Consider the following 7,674-nt stretch of genomic DNA (forward strand, 5'->3'; position numbering starts at 1 on the left):
GTACTCCTCGCTTCATTTCCAGCGCACAATGGCCACCAAAATCTCCGATTGTACTACTTTGTCTGAAGTATTTTGGAATGCAAGTGTGGCTCTAAAAAATACCAAAGCGTCGATCACCTCAAGCAAGCGCTTCGCCGGGAATGAGCCAAAAATACCGCAGAGCAACATTCTGGCAGCGTGTGACGGTTTCATTAGCCGTTTGATGGCCATAATTCGTGCCAAAGGTGACCAATTCGAACAAATCTAAACTTATTCTAAAATTTTATGCTATTTCCGACATTTTTGGCTTTCATTCAATAAAATTAAAAAAAAATGTGAAAATTATGGCATTTTACATAGTTGTAGTTTTTTTATCTCACCCTGTATGTTGTTCATTCGATTTGTTTTTTTTTTTCCTCCGCAGCCGTAGTATGAACTCCGGATATACCTTCCATATATATCTTTACTCGATTTCAAGTTCATTGCAGAAGAAAAGGGTTAATGTAAGTCCTTATTAAATGGTTTTTGGCACGGACGAATGAATTTCGCCGGGATTTTTTTACGCTTGATAAAAATCGGTTAAGATATAGCTATGTGTCCTATATATATGTTTCAGCCGATTTCGTATTTATGACCCTCACATCTGTAAAATGCTCTCCACAACAACGATATAATTAATAGAAAATTTTAAATAAAATCTACTACCAACATTTCCTTAGGAGTACCTTTATTAATGCAGAAGTCCTCTTTAAAGTCATTTTGAATTATTACGTTTCAATTTTTAAATTTTTATTTACCAAGACCCCCTACCTCTTTTTCTTTTTCGTTGTTTTTTTTTTATATATATTTCAAATTCTGTGCTGGCATCCAGCTGTCAAATAATACATACAGCTTGTTTGTTCGGACTACTGAACTCGTTATAATATATCAAGGGATTTTTTATTTTTGACAAACCAACAGCCTTTTTGGTAAGGATATGATTTATGCCCTGGCACAAAAGTACAGAATGGTTAATTTTGAATGAAAAGTTCAATGAACGCTTAGCTCAGTTTATGCCCAAAAGTTCAATGAATTGCCAACTGAGTTGTGTAGGTGTATGTGAGTGAAGAAAACAACATTTGTGGCATTAAGGTATTTCAGGAGAAATCATTACCAATAAAATTAATAAACATGCTGGGATTTTAAGTGATTATTAATATTCGATGGAAATGAAATTGAAAAACTTTAGCTGCACCATATTGAGGTAAATGGTAAAAATGAATATTTAAAAATGGTCTCTAATTTAATTGGGTTTTATTGTGAGTCAATGGGAGGGGAGGAGATTTCCACATCGACATTTTTATATTTTTAAATTTCTTTTTAATTACATTAAATCATTAATTTGAAATGCAGTCATCTTATCCTCAATATTAATTGTTCACCCATGCGTATTATTGTTATTATTTATTTTGTTATTATTTATTTTGCCATTATACGTATACGCCACAGTGTATTGCTATATTAATTTCTTCATCGAATCAGCAAAATTAATGAAAAAATCACAAAAATTTAAAACAGACACACAAATATTGATATATTTTTAAGTAAATTGTTTAATGCAAATACACAATAATATTAAGGTCACACATCTAGCAATGCATAATTCGATTAAATTTCTATCAAAGCATGACTAATCGATGTAATAATATTTGTTTGTGTTTCGAATAAAATTTAGTATTTTTGGTTTAAAATACCTTTAAAAAAACTTACCCCCTGGTAAACTTTACCATCGTTCTCCATTAATAAACAAACGTTATATTTTTTAAAAACAACAAGCCTGTCTATTTGCAACAAGAAAATATTAAAAACAAGTAACCAAACGCTATAGATGTGCGGGGCCGACCATGTGATACCCTAAAAAAGTACAATATAATGAAAGTCCTCTTATGTCAAAACCCATTTTGGAAGATTTCGTTAAAAAAAAATCATAGAGCTCTGCCCAGATAATACTCTTAGCTTTTTGACCGTTGCCATTTGCCCTATATTTACGATTTCGGTCGATCTGATAGGTATTCAAACCAGTTTCACACAAACGTTGTGGTTCATTTTATGTGCTAAATATAATCCAATATTCATCCTAAATATTAGACTTCTTCCCGGCCCTTAACTTTCTTCTCATGCAAAATTCTGTATCGATTGGTTTTCAATTGTGAACTACGAAATCAGGAAAATGTTAATTTTTTGATCCATTTTATCCATTCTAACCCTAACCTTATCTAATACAAAACTTCGTGAGGATCGGACAATAATTGCGACATGCACATAATACCCTCAACAGATAGCGTTGCGCGGTATAGAAAACATTTAGAAAATGTACGATTCAACATTTTAAGTCAAATCGAAAAAATCGCACGCGATGACAAAACTTGGAACAATTTAACAAAAAAAAAAAAAAAAAATAATAATAATAATTACTTTTTACACGATTTTCTTATATTTTATCTTTTTTTATTCCGAGTTGATGAAAATCATGAAAATTAGTCCTGCAGTTTTTGACTTATAAGCAGAATAACTAGGACCTATTTGTTTTGCACATATATTGTATATATTTTGCCATGGATTCGACATATTCGCTATCAGCATGACTGTAATGATCAGAAGTGACCTTTTAATGTATTTGTGATTTGGGGATTAAAAATATTCACAGTTTAGAGTTTTTTAGATTTTTTAGCCTCCAAATTGTTAAGATTCTGCCCAACCCTAAACTCTAACTCCGTGAAAAATTCCGTGTCGATTGGTCTATAATTGCGAACTTTAGGGCAAGTACAAAATCAGGAAATTTTTCAGTTATTGGTCTATTTCAACCCCTAAATATTTTGCATCATCTCTAGAAACAATAGGGTTCTATTCTGAACCAATCCTCTCCTCCATTTTCAATTTCATGAGGATCGGGCCATAATTGCGACCTGTAGCGTGATTACAAATTAACATGGACAGACGGACGGACATACTTAGCTAGATCGACTCAGCTCGGCGAGATAGGAAGATCTATATATACTTTCCTATGTGGAAAACCAATATTTCGTGGTGTTACATAATTTTTGGCACAATCAAACTTATCTGTAAAAGTATAATTATTATTATATATGTATTTATTATTATTATTATGATTATTATTATTATTATTATTATTATTATTATTATTATTATTATTATTATTATTATTATTATTATTATTATTATTATTATTATTATTATTATTATTATTATTATTATTATTATTATTATTATTATTATTATTTGATAATGATATTACGATTCACCAAGTTTGGACCAAATCGGATACTCCCTTCGAGAGTTGCCGTTACCAGACAGACACACAGACGGACGGATGGACGGACATCACTACATCGACCCCAAATATTCTAAAACGGATTTGGTTCAATGAGACCCAGGTTCTAAACCGTTGTTTCGATGAGAAACGTTTTGGCCACATCAAATGAAAAATACTCTCTGTAGCCATATGGGTGAGTGTACAAGTTCCGATACAGGCATAGGGACTGTTCTAAACCTAGAGAGTAGCTTTAGAGCCGAAAGAACAATAAATATTAGACAACACAACAAGTATACAGGCGATACTTAGAATAAGGCACTGGTGGCTAGGTTGGAATAAAACACATGTTTTAATTAAAAAACTCTGGCGGTCTGACTTTCTTTTTTTGTATTGATTAAAACAATTCATTTATGTCTAAATCTAATGTTGCATTTGTATGGTGACTATAACCAATCGTTAATTATTTACAAACTTGAATATGAAACAATTCCGTGGAAAATGTGGTTAAAATCATCAAAAATTACCGTATATCGGCAATTAGCGTTATGTGGGAGCGTAGACAGTTTTATTTTTAATATTAACCTTCCTAGACATACAACAAAATATTGTACCAAATTTCAATTCTCAACGTCAAATAATCTGACCAGCATCTTGGAATCAATAGACAGACAAATGGACATCCTTAAATTGACTAATAACTTAATGCTGATCATAACTTATGAGGTCTGTGATTAAAAGTTAGGGATATTATAACCGGAGTAAAAAAACACGTATTTCCTCTTCACTTGGAAGTGGATATAAAAATAATTATGTCACAAACACAAAATTAAGGAAAATCATTTCAAAGTTTGTGGACTTTGACACAAAATTCCTCAACAATCACTAAACCAATTTTTATGAAATAAAAATTGAAGCACTATCTTAATTATTTGTCCCAACGTTGCTGGGTTTGACTAAGGAAAAACCACTATGAAACTCTTGAAATTTCACTGTTCCCTGACCACAATTCAAAATTCTTGACTGGTATGATATCCTGCACATTATTTAGTTGATAACCACTGTTCTTAAATAATTTGGTCAACGTGTATATGGGTCTAACAAAGTTTTTTAGCAAAAAATAATTCTTTACCTATTAAATAAATTATATTGATGGGTATATGTGGCGTATGAATAACGATTTCATGATTATAGAATTTAATGTCGCGTATACGCCCCATGATACTTTCGAAATTAGAATAATTCTTATTTTATTTCGTTTCACATAATCTTAAAGAGCATCAATAATGTTATTATGCAATGGGTCACATGAAGCTATTAAAATAATTGCCTACAACAAAACGCCACGCCTGTTCTCATCAAACAAAGACTATCTGTGTTCACAAGCTCGCGCGTATAGTCGAATTACACTCCAAAGTCTATAATTAAAACTCGTGACATGTTCGTACATAAAAAGTAATTAGTTTTTGCTCTGCTATTAAGACAGACAACAGAAAATAAAACCAGTAAAGAAAGCCTTAAAGTCGGGCGGGGCCGACTTTATGATACCCTACACCACTTTGCTAATTTAGTAGAGCTCCACATAACAAATAAAAGTTTTTATGGGAGAATTCAAACATACACGCTATGATTATAATTATAATTTAAAGTTCAAAGGACTAAATATGCCGAAGCATTTGTATCTTTTAAATTCGGAATTGCATTGCCCATTTGGTGCACAATTAATTTAAAATCGGATAAAGATATATATTGGAGCTACATCCAAATCTGAACCGATCTCGATAAAATTTGGCAAAGATATTTCTGAGCTGTATTTGATATATTTCCCAGAATATCGTTGTTACGGAGTGCATACAATGGCTGTGGGTAACAAATATGACAAATCGGATGAACAATATATATGGGAGCTATAGCTACATCTGAACCGATCTTTACCAAATTTGACATACTACCTTCTAGACCCGACTCGGTCTTAAGTACCAAATTCCATTCCATTTGGACAAATATTAGACATTTGGTGCACAATAAAAGGTAAATCGGACGAAGTTATATATGGGAACTATATCCAAATCTGAACCGATCCCCATTAAATTTAGCAAGTGCATTTCTGAGCTGCATTTGATATATTTCCCCATATATTGTTATTGCAGAGTGCATATTACGGCGGCGGTGGACAAAAATAACAAATCGGATGAACAATATATATGGGAGCTATAGCTATATCTGAACCGATTTCAATCAAATTTGGCATACATATTTTCAGACCTAATTTGGGTGTATATGCAAAATTCCATACAATTCGGGCTGATATTACACGTTTGGTGCACAATAAAAGGCAAATCGGACGAAGATATATATGGGAGCTATATCTAAATTTTGACCGATTATTTCCAATTTCAATGGGGTTCGTCCTTGGGCCAAACAAATGATCTGTGCAAAATTTCATCTGGATCGGGCAATAAATGCGACCTGTACTTTGTTTACAAAAATACATGGACAGACGGACGGACGGACAGACGGACGGACGGACAGACGGACGGACGGACAGACGGACGGACAGACGGACAGACGGACAGACGGACAGACGGACGGACGGACAGACGGACGGACGGACATGCATAAATCGACTCAGAATGTGATTCTATGCAGATCATCAAATGGAACTATGGGTCCATCTCGTTTCCTTCTGCCTGTTACAAACAAATGCACAAAGACATAATACCCTGACCACCTTGTGGTGTAGGGTATAAAAACGAAGTGACATGTCATACTGGCAAAACATTGACACCATAATTATACTCATGTTTATTAACATGAGAATAAAGCAACATATGACCTTTAAACTGCAATGAATGCGTACTAAATAAGACTGTGTTGTGGATTCTCCAATTTTTTTATAAATCCCATCTGAATGAAATCAAATGAAATAAAAAAAATAATATTAAAATTAAAATATTGTCAGTTTTAGTATATTATATCGAATCAGATAATCGAAGCATTTTGATGGTGAACAATAATTTTGCTATCCATAAAGAGTTTTGCGACTAAGCTACGATATAACGTACACTGAATAATACCTCTAGATTTTTGCCACCACACATTTTGTTGTCGTTAAATGATGTTTGAGAACAATTAGCATATTGTAGTCCCCAACCCTGCTGTGCTTCACAATGACACACTCAATTTAAAGTGCGTGTCCCTGTTTGTAGAGCAATTTGAAAAGTAATTGTCTAATTGCCTCGGGAGAAATTCTTGAAATTAAAAATTAATGCTTTTGCACTGACAATCAATTCAATTGACACGCTAGTACGAGTACTTTTGAATATTTCATTTTCATTTCATTCTGTGCTATGGAGTGTATGACATTAAAGAGTATTGTATGCATTGTAGTGCTTAGACTATTTTATACACTACCGTAGGGACAGCAATTAAGAAAGTCGTTTTCATTTCATATTCTAGCCATGTTGTAAATGAACGATTTTAGATGGTAGGTAGGCACATTATTATGTTTGCAAGAGGTGTGTCAAAAAATAGGGTATTTTAAAAGAAGTGGGTCTTACGTAATTAGTGTCAGTATTTTGTTATACGCTCTACATAATTGTGAAGCAGATTGTTATCAATTCAAGAGATGTCGCAGAAATCTTCAAATTAAACGAGATTTTAAATAGAGCTTTAAGGCACCCAAAAACTGTATTTTTATTGCAATTTTCTTTTTGGTCGTCCATCATTTATGGATCAAAATATAAACTTATTTAGGCTAATTATTGTATTGCGTTATATATTTGGTCCATTGATGGCGTGAATGTAACGAGAACAACACAATGCTACACGAAATCTAATTTTTTTCATAGAAATTTAGGTCTTGGTAACAGTTGTCGTTTTTACAGTTTTTCACTACAACGACTGCTGTTACCTTCTCTTCCAGAGTTTTTGCCAAGTATGAGAAGTATGAGAACAAGAAAATAAAATATTCTATTCGTTCGCATGTGGGTCAATTTTGGTATGTAGGTTTGGTTGGCTGGATTGTTTCAAATTGAAATACATGTGTACAAAAACTACTGAGTTTTTAGAGTTAGAGTTTTGACTTTTTAAGGCGAAGATCATATGTTAATGAATTATGTATTTATTTCTCTTTTGAGACGAGCTTAATGATCTGAAATTTGTAGTGAGAAGGAAAGCTAGATAGACACTATCACACACATTGGTCAAACATATAGTGCTGGAATTCTGAACATTAGAGTGAGGGTCGCTGATGAGGCTCCCAGATGGTGGTTCGAACCATAAAGGGTGAAATAAAAAAAAAAACTGCAACAAAGTCAAACGTAATAATTTTTACATTTTTATACCCTCCACCTTGGAAAGGGGGATAAATTAACTTTTTCATT

Source organism: Musca domestica, unplaced genomic scaffold, assembly GCF_030504385.1.
Source record: "Musca domestica strain aabys unplaced genomic scaffold, Musca_domestica.polishedcontigs.V.1.1 2, whole genome shotgun sequence".
Classification (NCBI taxonomy): domain Eukaryota; kingdom Metazoa; phylum Arthropoda; class Insecta; order Diptera; family Muscidae; genus Musca; species Musca domestica.